The sequence below is a fragment of the Neoarius graeffei genome, chromosome 1 (genome assembly GCF_027579695.1).
Source record: "Neoarius graeffei isolate fNeoGra1 chromosome 1, fNeoGra1.pri, whole genome shotgun sequence".
Taxonomy (NCBI): domain Eukaryota; kingdom Metazoa; phylum Chordata; class Actinopteri; order Siluriformes; family Ariidae; genus Neoarius; species Neoarius graeffei.
Window position 1 is genome coordinate 94,236,448 of NC_083569.1, and position 14,597 is coordinate 94,251,044.

Genomic DNA, 14,597 nt, shown 5'->3' on the forward strand with positions numbered 1-14,597 from the left:
CGTGTACTTGAAAACTTGCCGAAATACCGCAAAATTTTAGGGCAAAAGGAAATTCAAGGGGGGTAAAAACTTTTGACACCTCAAATGGCCTCAAAAAGTTAACATTGTGGCCTGATGTATCTCGTCACTAGTGCCAGACCATAATCCCTGTGACCTGTTACAGTGCAAATATACTGCAGTTTCACCGTGTGTGTGTGGAGCTGCTACATGCTTTCTGCTCTCGTCATGATCTTCATCTCAGATGGAACGCTCTAAGGCTAGTATCTCACTCGGCTGCAACAAATTGCGAACGTCATTCGCGAGAGAGTTTCAAAAGTGTCTTGAAACATTGGCGGGGCTTCTCAATTTCCTCGCATGAGCCGCAAAGTGTCGCTCCTTCGTCGCTGAAATTTTGAACATGTTCAAAAAATTCGTGCGACAAAATTTCTCTCAAAATAGCTGCAAAGCCGTCGCGAACCCTTCTCAAGTCAGTTTCTGTGAGGCTTCCTCTACTTCCCTGCCTGCCGAGGGAAAGCCGGGCTGCGACAGCCTGCGACTAGTTGGAGACACAGCACTTGCGGTAAAATATGCGAATATCAATTCAGTGTGATTCCAAGTGGAAATTTGCATATTTTATTGCAATTGTGTCTCCAACTACAGTAGTCGCAGGCTGTCGCAGCCCAGTGAGATACTGGCTTAACAGTTCAAAATGATTTACTGATCTAGAAAATCCTGAAGGATCTTTGTCGGTTTTAAAGGCTGTAAGAGAGGTTGGTGAAATTCAAACACTAACTGAAGAGGAAAACCGGTTGGTGTTTGTGCTCCACACATGTAATCAGCTTTGCCGTTCCTTTCGTTGGAATTCCATGCTGTTGCAGTCCAGTGTAACCTTCACCCCTGTGCTTTTGAACAAAATGTGAGGAAAGGAAAGGTTATACCGGCTCAATGTTTGTCCTTTCAACAGGAGGATGCAAAAACTATGAAGACCAAAATGCGAGAGAAAGTTCGCCCAAAGATGGGAAAGATTGACATTGACTACCAGAAGCTCCATGACGCCTTCTTCAAGTGGCAGATCAAGCCGAAGCTCACCATCCATGGAGACCTGTACTACGAGGTAATGCACTGGCCTTTCTCATGTTTAACTCTGCATTTTTTCACTCAGGGTACACGTTTCTGTTCCAAAATGTTCTTTTTTTTTTTTTTGCAAGTTTGGTTTTCAGATTTTTAGTCGGTGCATTTTGTTTCCACATTTCTTAATATTACAGTGTGAAAATTTCATGAGGTCTCCTCATCTGATTCAGAAGCTATGGCCTGTTGATCAAGACCACCGTTTCGGTGAATTATATAAATTTTAATGGTATAACTAGATTTATTTTTTTTGCAGTCCAAATCCTGCGCTTTGATTGGCTGGCGAGCGGACCCCGGTTACGGACCTCTGTCGACTCGCTTGTTCACAACAACAACAAACATAGTAGCATTTTTTTGTTAACATTTTTTTAATAAGATTTATTTATAAGATTATCAAAAGTCTTATAAATGTTTGCCAGCATTTCTCAGGAGAATAGCATTAATTTTACAGCATGGATAGCGATAATGACCGTGTTAACAGCGAAAGTGAGTTTTACTGCCCTGAGGAAGAAGAAATAAAAGAAAACATTTCAGGAGAAAGCTAAAAACCTGTAACTGTTGCTAACGCTGAGCAAAAGCATGGCTGAATCCTGAATGACTCCTATTTGTATAAATAGGGGACTACATAGGCGGCAAAATGTAGTTTTTTTTTTTTTTTTTTTTCCTGCCATGGAAGTGCACTTGTATACCGAGGAGGAAGCCATTTGCATTACAGCCGTGAATGAGGATTCAAAATGGCGGCTCGGCTCGGTTTTCCCTTTCGGGCGCTCTCGTTTTCTGTTAGAATTTGGTAAAGAAAAAAATAAATATTATTTACCAGCTTAAGGTTGGTCCGTATGGTGAAATACCGTGACCTCGGCCCAGAGGGCGTCGCTCAGTACTTTCAAGACCTCGGTCACGGTATTTCACCATACAGACCTCCCAGCTGGGAAATAACATTTATTTTATTGGAAATATTATGAAATGACACTCCTGAATTTTGATTGCTAAGAGCAAATTTTTTTTTTCACATTTTATTATGCGATAAAACAAAAATACTGCTAACAGAAGTGATTTGGATATTTTACCTAGTTCTTTATTGAATGAACAATTGTATGAATAAAGAATCTCAAAGGCGTTTCTTCGTTAGAAACGCCTAACGAAGAATTGGGGGCTACGGAGACTACATTTCTCAATTAAACCAGTACTCAGTGCAATTACTTCAAGTCTGTAATGACTAAAGGCATTTTTATACCTTTACTTCTCATGGTAATTATAAAAACATTAAGGGAAATTCTTTAACCCTGATTAAACCCCGAGTTTAGAGAGGGCTACGGAGACTACGTTGCTTTTTCCATTATCCCAGTGAACCTTTTCAATCAACGCTGAAAGGTGTCGGTGCCTTACAGTCAACACATTTTTTTTCTGTGCATTATTCTGACGTGTATAGAGATTGAAACTACCAAAATGGATAGCATTAAAAGAATCCGTGATTGAGTTTTTGGGTTCCTTTTTGAGAACACTGACCAAAAACGTCATTTGGCATAACGACGGACACATTATTAAAGAACTGCAAAATTTTTGCCAGGTGATAAATGACTCCTTTATATGCATATATTTAATGAAGCAGAGATGCTACATTATCATTTCATATCAATCTTGTAGCACAAAATGCACTAGAGATGTGGGGTTTTGTATGATCTATAGTTCAGTGTACAGTAGAACATGCCAAAATGGACCAAAAAGGCATTAAAAAATGAATCAACATGGAAACAAAATTTAAAAATTGTTCTCTGTGGTGATCCGATGACACTAATGTAACGGATGAGAATTTTCCGCCGAATGGCGGATTTCCGACTTTTTCAGACCAAAATGATTGTTTTTGAGATTGATGTAAATCCGTTGAGAAAATAATTTTTTTTTTTTTGTATGATTAACGATCTGTGGTCACCTTATAACGCAGACATCCCAAGTCTCCCGGAAGTTCCGGGAGTCTCCTGCATATTATTAGAAGCGAGCAAGAGCGTGCGCGCGCAACATTAAGGTCTGCATCACGCATCTTAGAATGTGCGCGCGTGAGGGGGTGCGCGAGGGAGACTGTGTGCAGTGTTGCCAGATATTGCTGACGTTTTCCAGCCCAAAATATATTCAAAACCCGCCAAAATGCACTTAAAAGCACCCAATCTGGCAACACTGCCTGTGTGCCTGTTCATGTAGCGCATGCCAGACAAGGAGCATCTTGATTGGGTTACTCAGCAAAATAAGCCAATCAGCTTTTAGTGTGGGCGGGCTTTTATCCCTTTTCTCGAGGACTGGAGTTTGAGTCAGTGCAGCCTACAGGATCGGCATGGCAGAGAGAGAGCGCGCGCCCCAAAAATATATATCAATTACACGTCATATATAAGTGTGTAACTTTTTATAAATGGGGTTAGCTTATCTAATGTAGCATGTTGGGGAGAATCATAGTATCGTATCTATATTTCTGATAAAATTTTAGGTATGATACCGTGTATAACTCTCCTACTTATTGCTCATTTCATAGGGGGACGGAATTGCTGGGATGTGCCGCGCGGGAGCGTCTGCCCACATTTTTTTAGGCCGAGATGAACTTATAGTTTTTGATTTAAAAAAAAAAAAAAATGTCCAATATGTAATGCCCATTGTACATGCCTGTTCTTTAATTCAAAATCACCATCTTGATCTTCAGATTGACCATATGGTATCTGTGTTACATTACACAACATCCTGTCCAGATAAAACCTAGTTAGTACACACAACAGTTGAAAGGGAAGTGATAAGTGATGTTGAATGTTGCCTGCTTAATATGCAAGAGCTCCTGCTACCATGATAACATCAGAAGAAAGCTTCAGAGAATTATATGATAGAACTTTTTTCTGGTTTGCACTTCATTTTAAAGGATTGGAGTATTCAAAGATGAATCACAAAAATGCAGAAATATAATACTGTAGAGCTCGTTTATATTAAAAGGTGCATTGATTTTTTGAAATAATCAAATGTGAATTGATTAAAAACAAGTCTCTTGTACCATATTAATCATTTTCACCTGGGAGTCCACCAAGAAGGGAAATAAATTGCAAATTTTTGCTGATAAAATTAATGGTTTTGGGGTAAAAAAAAAAAAAAAAGCCAAAAATAATTAGCCCCATGGGCCCCGTCCCGTTTTTTTCAGACTTTTAAAATATTTTTCATTCTCATCCCTGATGTAAACATAAGTTTAATACAAGAAACATGACTTTTTTTTTTTTTAAATACACCTGCATAATGTCTTATTTCTCCAAATGTGTACCCTGAGTGAAAAAATGCCGACTGTTTGAGTAGCACTGACCTTTCTCTGGAACATGTTTTCAGAAAAAGGATTTCGTATATTCATGCTCTCTGTCTCTCTCTCTCTCTCGTGCCTTTTGTGTGACTCCTCCTCATGGTTCTGCTTTGCGCTCCGTCTCTCAGGGGAAGGAGTTTGAGACGCGGCTGAAGGAGAAGAAACCTGGAGATCTGTCTGATGAGCTGAGGATCGCTCTGGGCATGCCCACTGGCCCTGTGAGTTCTTCATCATGTTGATCTCGTTTGCGTGGTGTGTTTGTTCCCCATGTGCATATTAGTGTTGGCTCGGTACCTGGCGTGGTAGAACGGTAACGGTACTAGTTTGCTACCAGTGTAATAAATATTCATACAAACTGTTAAGTTAATAAACTTCAAAATTTGTGTTGTTTAAACACTGCATTAAATGAGTGACAGGTGTAGAAAGAAGGATTTATAAGTCGGTTAACTTTACAAATATCTGACCTAAGGTTATTTCCAAAGCCTCGTTATTCTTTCATTCGTGAATTAATTAAGGAAGGAGCAGACTGCGAAATCGACTAAGGATCCATCTGCGTTAATGTTTTAAAACAGCGTTTTAAATAGAGTCTTTGTTCAGATGAGTGTGTTTAGCTCCGTATCAGAAATGATCTCTGTTGATACAAACACGCGCGCACACCACATGACCATTCATGTACACTGGGCATGCCGGGATAAACAGCTGATCTTGTTTGTTTTCTTCTGGGAAAGGGTCATGTGATGGCTGACAAATCTGGGGAAAGATGTGTCATGACTGGGACCCAATCAGGAAGCGAACGTGGGTCTCTGCGTCCATTGTTTCCAAACGTCCTGTTTTTCCCTGTCCACACTAAAATGATATCCAGGAGCATTTCCCCCCCCAAGTCTCCATTTTCGGAGCTTGAAAACTCCGCAGTGATGCAGACGCTGCGTGTGAATGTAGTGAAAGTGATGCGTTTTAAAATTAAAGCGTATTAATGCGCGATCATCACAGTGGCTGGCTGCCAGTTAGCCCTGTGTAACTTTAGAGCAGCTAAACTGTTAGCTAGATTCAGGACAGGAAATTTCCTGAACAAGCCAACCATGGACGAAGTTCAGTACCCATCATAATGCGCAGCTTCCGTTCCTGGAATTCTCTGTACAAATTGGGATGTATGTGCGTCTAATGTTTCATCAGGGTAGATATTGCCTCCGCCTATCACACAACTTGAGGCACCGTTTGTACACAGGTGTCGAAGGAGACCCCGCCTCTCCACTATCACAGTCTCATCTCATTATCTCTAGCCGCTTTATCCTGTTCTACAGGGTCGCAGGCAAGCTGGAGCCTATCCCAGCTGACTATGGGCGAAAGGCGGGGTACACCCTGGACAAGTCGCCAGGTCATCACAGGGCTGACACATAGACACAGACAACCATTCACACTCACATTCACACCTACGCTCAATTTAGAGTCACCAGTTAACCTAACCTGCATGTCTTTGGACTGTGGGGGAAACCGGAGCACCCGGAGGAAACCCACGCGGACACAGGGAGAACATGCAAACTTCGCACAGAAAGGCCCTCGCCGGCCACGGGGCTCGAACCCGGACCTTCTTGCTGTGAGGCGACAGCGCTAACCACTACACCACCTATCACAGTCCCAAAAAGCTCAATTTCATAATTTGTGAAATATTACTGTGCTGTTTCAAATGTCAAATTTGCTGGTAACTAGAGCAAACCGTGTATATCAAAGGAGAACTGAAGGCAAAAAAAATTTTTTTATCAAAATTCTATTTCTCTCATTTTATTAAATATCGGAATGCATTTCTGATCACTATTTTGTCGCTGCTATAGCAAGTTGAGTGTTTGAAATATGCTCTGTAATACATATCAGTCCATATGTCAAAGCGATGGGCGTAAACGAGATTGGTTGAGACCTGTGTGAGACATCGTAGCACGGAAGTAAAACGTACAACGGAAGTCAAAGCGACTGACATCTGCCAACGTTGTCAAAAGACGCGCGTGCCCTCTTTCGAATGCTGACGCAATCAAGCCGGAAGTTTTGTTTGTTTTGATAGCGATCAGGAAAGTTTGAAAAAAGTCGGCAGTAATCGTCATTTAAACTCATTTTTGTGCAATACTTCATTTTGCAAACTGTTTTCTGAACGGCGGCACTGACACCTGGCTGACGCTTCACGTTTCGAAGTCTTGCACAAGTCTCGTGAAGATCGCGCGGATAAGCGACGCCTGCCGTGGACCAAACGAACTAAATTCAGCATGGCTAAAAACCGAATTGGCCGATAAGTATAACATTTAATTGCAATTAGTTGCCAATACAAGTCACGATATAAGGTTACTAAAACCGAAAACGCAATTGAACACATTAATTAAGAAATAAAGCAAGTTTAAAAATGACTTCAGTTCCCCTTAAAGTAAATCCTGAAAGAACAATATCTTTACTGTGAAATTAAATGACATTTATACATAAGTGGAGGTGATGGGACGTGATCATTTCCACTGTTTGGGGAAATAAATGGAACAATAATAACTTTGTGTGTTTTTGTACACCAAGGCTTTTCCTGATTTTTAGGTAACCGCTTATATTTTAAGCAGACAGTGAAGGGTTTAAGTTAAATCTGAGTGTAGTTGTTCAGATGAAATGCTCCAACTCGCTACTGAACATTGTGTTTTTGGTGCCGTTATTTGGTTCGGAGAAGAAAAACAAATGGTACCTTTCTCCATTGTACCCACCCTTTTCAACACTTGGTGCACTTTATCCAGCAGAGGGTGCTGCAGATGTGGAGAACTGCTTGTTCTGCTGTTTTCAAACTGCGTGCGCATGCATGAGCAGACTTTTGTCATACGTTTCTTCCCCTGATGATCTCCATTTCTGACACAGCTATGTTGTGAATAACGATCTCTCTCTCTGTAGAACTCCCATAAGGTTCCTCCTCCATGGCTTATTGCGATGCAGAGATACAGTCCTCCCCCGTCCTACCCCAATCTCAAGATTCCTGGCCTCAACGCCCCTATTCCTGAGGTTAGTGTGTGGCAAATGCATCCAAACACCACCAGCTCCATGAAAGAAAAATGCTCCGGTTTCTGGAGACCACAGGTTCAGTCCTCGTCATGGAATATTTCCTGACTTGCACATTTGAAACCTTTTTTTTTCCCCCCTTACTTAAATGAATTATCTAATCAACAACCAGTTCTGACTTGATTTGGGTGATTTTTAACACTTGGATGTGCAGGATATGGCCTACTGTAGGACTCGGAAACCTGCGCTGGAGACCAGATATTTTTAGGTTTGTGTAAATACATAATTGAGTCGAGTGCTTGTGGGAATTGAGAGACAGAAATATCCAGAGATGAAGGCTGTTGAACAAGGAAATGCTTTTGAGACATTGTCAAGCTTACCCATCTGAGTACAAGGCTTCAAAGTGTGTTTAAAACATTTATTATAAATTATATGTAATGTATAAAAATATATAGAGAGGATATTATACAGTTGCACGAAGATATGAAGTTTGAGTGGTGAACATATTCACAAGAAGATAAATTTCATATCTTTGTGCCTCTGTGTAATGTTCTTTATCAGTGGTTTTCAAAGTGGGGGCCGCCAGGGGGCGCTAGGGGGGCCTCAGAAAGTTGGAGGGACGATAACAAAAAAATTGCAGAAAAAAATACTTTTTTAAAATAAATATATTGTAATTAGTTTTTTAATCATTATTATAAAATATAGATGAGTAGCATGCTATAGATGCACAATGGTGTAACATAGGGAAAATTAAAAATTCAGGTTTTGATTTTATGTACTGAAATAACTATTAGGCACAATTTTTACAATATCTATATAAATTAGTTGTTTTTACCCATTTTAACCTTGAAATCAGCATTTTAATGACTACCCATAATGCATTGTTTATTGCGCTAAAACAAGCAAAAACGTCATAAGACAGTGGAAATACTACCTTTACTACCTTCACGTGGCGTCTTTCTCGATCGCACGGGCCTAGAAGCGTACCTTCTAGAACATTCCTGGGTGGTCACGGACTGTCACGTAGCCTAGTTCGGTTGTGAAACTCGCTAGGAAGGAGTATTTTTGCAAGTTTAGTGGCAAACTTTTGCGCCGCAATTTCTCTATTCTCGAAATTTGTAACCTGAAACCCTACAAGAAATGTTTCATAATGTTTGGGATTTTGAAAAATGCTTCTAGCAAGTTTATTTCGCTGTATTTTTCCGTGAAACTTGGCATAAATCATCCTTAAGTGAGGAGCGTGACATTGTTATTTTGGTATGGGTTACGGAGTTAGTTGGAAGTGGGAGAAATGAGAGTTTCTCAACGACAGCAGCACTTCTCACCATAGATGGCTGGCGTGTTTCACAGCGTTTGGGATTTACTAAATCGACTAAATCTCTAGATCTACTGAAGCTATGAGGATATAAATCACCAGGATTCTAATTTACTGGGTGAGAAGTATTATATTTTTTTTGAAAGGTTTATTCGCGCTACAAGTCCATGAAAGTTGGAACTGTTCGTGAAGCGGTTAGTTAGATTTTGGTAGCGTGATGTGCACAACAAGCAAAAGAAAAAACAAATTTTCTTGCGAATTTCCTTGCTTTATCAAAATTATTTTTTGATCGATTAAGACTGTTTATAATATTTAAGCGTTTTTTTTTATTATAGAGAATATTTGATCAAAACTTTCAAAACAGCATTCAAAGTGATTTTTCACGTGTGTAAATGTTACGCGTGACGTCCATAATTACGTTAAATTTTAAGAACTAAAATTCTGTTAAAAATTCTAGATTTGTGCTATCATTCTGGGGTTTTGCTGAATAATACTTTAGGGAGTTCTCTTACAATGCTGAAAATTCAATGAGTTTTGGTGAAATTCTAGAAAAGTTATTTACATTTTAACGTGCCTGATAGCGATTGTGCTCACACAGCGTACTACTCATAATAATTATTAATAATGCATCATATCGAAACGTTGTTTGCCATGCTCATCTCTCCGATTGCCTGTGACGTTGCGGTTTGCGCCATTTATCAAGCTGCTTTGCTCCTCAAGCTAGCGTATTGCTAGCGCAAAATGGACAGGTTTTTGAAGAAGAGACCGAAGGAACAAACCAACAGCCCTGCTGTGGAGGACACTGCTGCGAAAAAAACTAAGAAGTCCTGGCCAACTAAAATCCGAAAATATGAGGCAGCGTACATTTAAGTACAGAAAAATGGCCATGATTGCCCGAAACGCGTCCTCTGTCTGGAGACCCTGTCAAACGAGTGCTTAAAACCTTCGAAACTTCAGCGTCACTTGGTACAAAAACATCCGACAGATGCCGAAAAAACAGTAGATTTCTTCAGACGCAAAGAAGAGCGTTTGGTCAGGCAATCTGCTGCATTCACCCAGCAAGCTACTGTCCCCGAGCGGGCCCTGAAGGCATCATTTTTAGCCTCGTACCACATTGCTCGTGCGAAAAAACCTCACTCAATTGGAGAAGATTTGATTTTACCAGCCACCAAAGTCATTGTCCGAGAATTGCTTGGTGAGGATGCTGCCAAAAAAAAAAATCGAAAATGCTGTCCCACTCTCTGATAACACCGTGAGCCGACGGATTGGTGACATGGCTCAAGACGTATCTGCTCAGCTGTTGGAGCAGGTGAGAGCCAGCGAATACTTCGCACTTCAGCTGGATGAGAGCACAGATTTATCCAATGAGGCCCAACTGCTTGTGTACATCAGATTTATTTCACAGGAAAGATTTGTGGAGGAAATACTATTAACTGCTGGGAAAGACATTGTTCAAGTTTTGGACGATTTCATCGAGTCTAACGGATTGGACTGGACCCGTTGTGTGGGGGTGTGTTGGGACGGAGCCACGGCAATGACCGGGAAGATCAGTGGAGTGACCGCACTCATTAAGCAGAAGGCCCCGCATGTAGTGGCCACACACTGTATGCTCCATCGCGAGGCACTGGTCGCAAAAAGGATGGATAACGAGTTGAATCGGGTACTACAGGAGGTTATACGGTTTATTGTTCAGTGCGAAAATATTTGTGTTGAAAACATGTTAGTTAATAATATTCTTATGCTAAACAAATGTAACAATTATTGACTATTGAATAAAAGTAAGAGAAAAGATTCTAAAAGTTGATGTTTCTTTTACATATTTTGTAGCATTGTCTGTGGGTTTGCAAAGGGGGTCCCCGGCCAGAAGCTAATGCTGTTTGGGGGGCCTTGGCATGGAAAAGTTTGGGAACCCTATAATATATCGATACATCCACACACAAAAAAAAAATCCTCAAGTTAATCAGAAGAATCGTAATTTTGAACCAGTTCACCATGTTGACAAACGTGCATCCAGTCAACAGGAAATCACTGGGAGTGACCTCATCGGAGTGAAATATCGGGAATTATTATACTTCCAGGACACTTTTTCAATGGAATAAAAACGTGTTCTATTCCCTTCTAGCAGGTTTCATTCATTTGATTTGATAGCATGCAATATTGTTAGCGTATCACTTATCCTACGTCTATCATGTCACTCTACCCAATGGAGAATGAACGTTGAATATGGTTTACGACATTGCATGGTTGTCAAGACAACATGATGCGAATATTCAATGAGAAGTGTATCGGCATTTCTCTGTTCTGCCAGCGGCGCCCGCAGTAACCTGTTGCAGTGAATTGAAAATGCAATAAGATGCGTATTACGTGTAAAACTTCCGCACAAGTGAGCAACTGGGACAGTTTGTAAACAAACATGGCCGCCAGGTTTGCTTCGTTAAAGGCAGAAAATTTTGAGAGAATTTTGAAAGCGAAAGCTGCACTGAACACCTGAAAGGCCCCCATTCTTAACTTTTTGTAAAATCTATAATTGTTCCATTGAATGTGCATTAATAATAATATTGGCTGGCTTTTTTCATGATCTATTAGCTATGTTCCATTCAGCTACTTGTCTTTGACTTGTTCAGTATCATGCTCGCTGAATGGAATATATTTGATAGACCACTCGATGCCAGCCAATATTATTTAAATATTATGCATACAGGACACTTTTTTTTTTCGTATTCTATTCCCTTCTAGCGGGTTTATTGATGGCATGCAGTATTGTTCGAGGATGTGATTCCTCCAGATTTTCAGGCATAAAAATGCGACCCTCGTCAATCATGCAAATACGTGGGTTTTTTTGGGGGGGGGTAGGACTAGCCTGGCAAGCCAGACTAAATGTGAATATTTAGTCTGGTCTCGGTCGTAGACGTTTCCGAAGGGTGTGGGTAGGAACAACCCGTTGTCTTTCAAACTGTCTCTGTGCGTATAGGCCAATGCTCTGACCAGTCGGCGCAACAGTGACTGTGACGTAGTCAGAGTGACAGAAAGCAGTGGGGGAGGGTAAACCATAGACATATAAACATAGACGCCGCATTCTGCGTAGAATCATACGTCATCCTCGCCGCCATATTGGATGTGGCAAAGTGGAGATTCTTCAACCGTCTCTGGTATAGCGTCTAGACAGTAGCCGAGAATAAAGATGCCTCATTCATGTGCTGCGTTTAACTGTACCAACAGGTTTACCGTCCAAATGAGATCACATGGGATTACCTTTCACAGGTGAGACTGGAAAAATACTTTTCAATACTGTTCCTTCAGTCTTCAGTTTCCCAGCTCATCTCCACCGGGGAGGTGTATAGTTATAAGCAGTGAGAATTAGATAATACAGTGCCACACTATGATGAACGTTTTTAACCTTTCTGAATGTGAAGGAATCAGTGATGTATTTTGTTTTGGTATGACGTTAGAACCTGGCCGAACTCAGTTTGGCGCTCATTCAGCTCACTTTATTCAACGAGAGTAGGTCTGTGTGGTGACTCAATAAATAAAACGGGCAATTTTTATTTTCATTCACTATTTCCAGTTTTTCCACTATTTCCATCATTTATCATATTCAGTCTGGTTAAGTCATTTATCATATTAAGGCTGGTTGTTGTGGCCTCAGGTTTTGGTAGCTTGCTATGGTATGCTGACTGATTAGCTTACCTGAGCTATCTATCGCGTATCTGTTGCTAGTTTGCAGTGTACAGGGTATTTCGCACACTATTTATAACCATCACATTAAAAGTTATACATGTTGTTTTGATGCCTGTTTGTTTCCCAAATATAGACGTGTGTGTCTTAATGGGTGAATAAAAGGCATCGAGTTAAATATTATTGTAGAAAGGGGCTTTATGAAGTTCAGTCCATTTACTTACATTGGTTTACGGGGAAGATTTGCCACATCCAATATGGCGGACACTCTGACGAATCCCAGCAATGGGCCACCAGCTCAATGCGGCGTCCATGTTTATATGTCTATGGGGTAAACAAACAGCATGTGGAGAGGGACACCATTGGAGCGTCGAGTGTTTTGGTGAAGCTTCAGCGATCATGGAATGAGCGGAGAGCCTCTTCCTGCTCATGTTTCAACGAAAACTCCAAGTCTAATTCTTCTAAAACTGGTTCCAAACCGGAGTCAAACGAGCGCTGTTCAATAGTGCTTTCTCCAGCATCGCGCAGCCTTGTCACTCCTGCAAAAGCCCGCCCAAAGAATCCAAACAAAAACCTTGCGTTGTGATTGGCGGGCACGATTTGATGCCCGGGGTGTGTTGTTGATCTGGTCCGAGGCTAGACCCACTCGTAGGCAAAAATATTTTTGGCCGCTAGGCGGGTGGGTCTAGTTTACTAGGGTAGGACCACATTATCCATAGGCAACTCCAATGAGCCACGCGTGCGCATAATAACCTACCCTAGGTTAAGCGGTGCCAATAATAATAAAAAGAAAAGCGCATTATGCATAACGCGAGAGTAACCTTTGTGACCCGAGTCAAGTAATGTAAGACGCACGCACGTTAGTAGTCAGTTTGTTGTTGGAATGGATGCAGCTGTCACCCTACTCTCGTGTGTGACGTAGCATGCTAATATTGTTTTCATGTATTTGTTTGCATGTCTATTATCTAATAGTTTTTCACTGATCTCAATGTCCAAGATTTGCCACGGTGGTATTAATGCTAACGTTAGTCAAATGTTTCTTAGTTAGCCAGTTATGGTACTAGCCAGGTTGGTCAATGTGTAGCTACCAGGCGAGGTTGAAAAAAATGAAAATGGCAGGTATCAGTGAGTAAACATTTCTCCTCTTGAAAGTGTTTAGATGATTTACTTGTCTAGTTGGAAAAAGGCTTTTTTTTGTTTTTGGGAAAGGAAAGTTTCGTGTGTCAGCATTCAACATGATTTGCCACAGCTAACAAAATTGTTTGCCTAGCAATTGCCAAGCCGTTCGCATGAGATGGCTTCCTAATGTTACTAAGGTTTTAGAATGTTAGCGTTAAGTGAACAAAGCAATTAAGTGTTGAATTTGGTTGTAGAGGTATTATTTTTTTGACTATGAGGTGTCCTAATTTGATTGAAATTCTGTCTGCTACAATTCGCATCAGTTTGTTTAAATGGTGGGTTTTAGCCTATCAAGATTATCGTCTCAAACCTGAGGTCTCAACAGTTTGATGCCGACGTCATAGCAATTCACTGGTGGTTTGTCATTTGAAACACTAGTATGTATAGCATATATGTTAAAAATCTGTGTACACATTACAAAAGGTCGCTGATTAACACTTGCAACTCTGTCATGATGGTGTAAAAATCTAAAGGTAGTAAAAAAAAAAAAAACGGTATTTAATTTAAGGATTGCTGTACAGTATACCCTGTTCTGTAGTTGAGTTGGTAGAGATGATTGGAATGCCTTGCCAAGATAGCAATACTCATTGATTACTCTCAGCCCTGGCTTCATGCCTGCAGCTAAACCACACCTGTGAGGATATCCAGGAACAGCCACACTCCCACCCTTGTTATATTGCTTAATTACAGAATGTTCAATGTGGTTCATAATAACATAACAGTGTAGGCAACATAACATCAACGTTGATGCTGATGAAAAACTTGAACTATTATTATAGTCCATCTTGGCTGCATAGCACATTATCATACATGCTGCATAATAACAATGTCAGTATACTGGTGATAGACCAAGTTCATGTGTACTGCAGTTTGTGTTTATTGGCTAAAATATGCGGGGATTGTGTCATAATTGTACAATTTATTTTATTATATCTTTTCTAGCATACTTTGGACTTATGGCCAGACTTGCAGTGAACAGCCCTGACATTA

General features: G+C 40.6%; 1 pseudogene; it reads left to right on the top strand.

The window, feature by feature from the left end:
• Positions 1-14,597, top strand: part of LOC132885507 (splicing factor 3B subunit 2-like) — a 92,136-nt pseudogene that overhangs the window by 36,442 nt on the left and 41,097 nt on the right.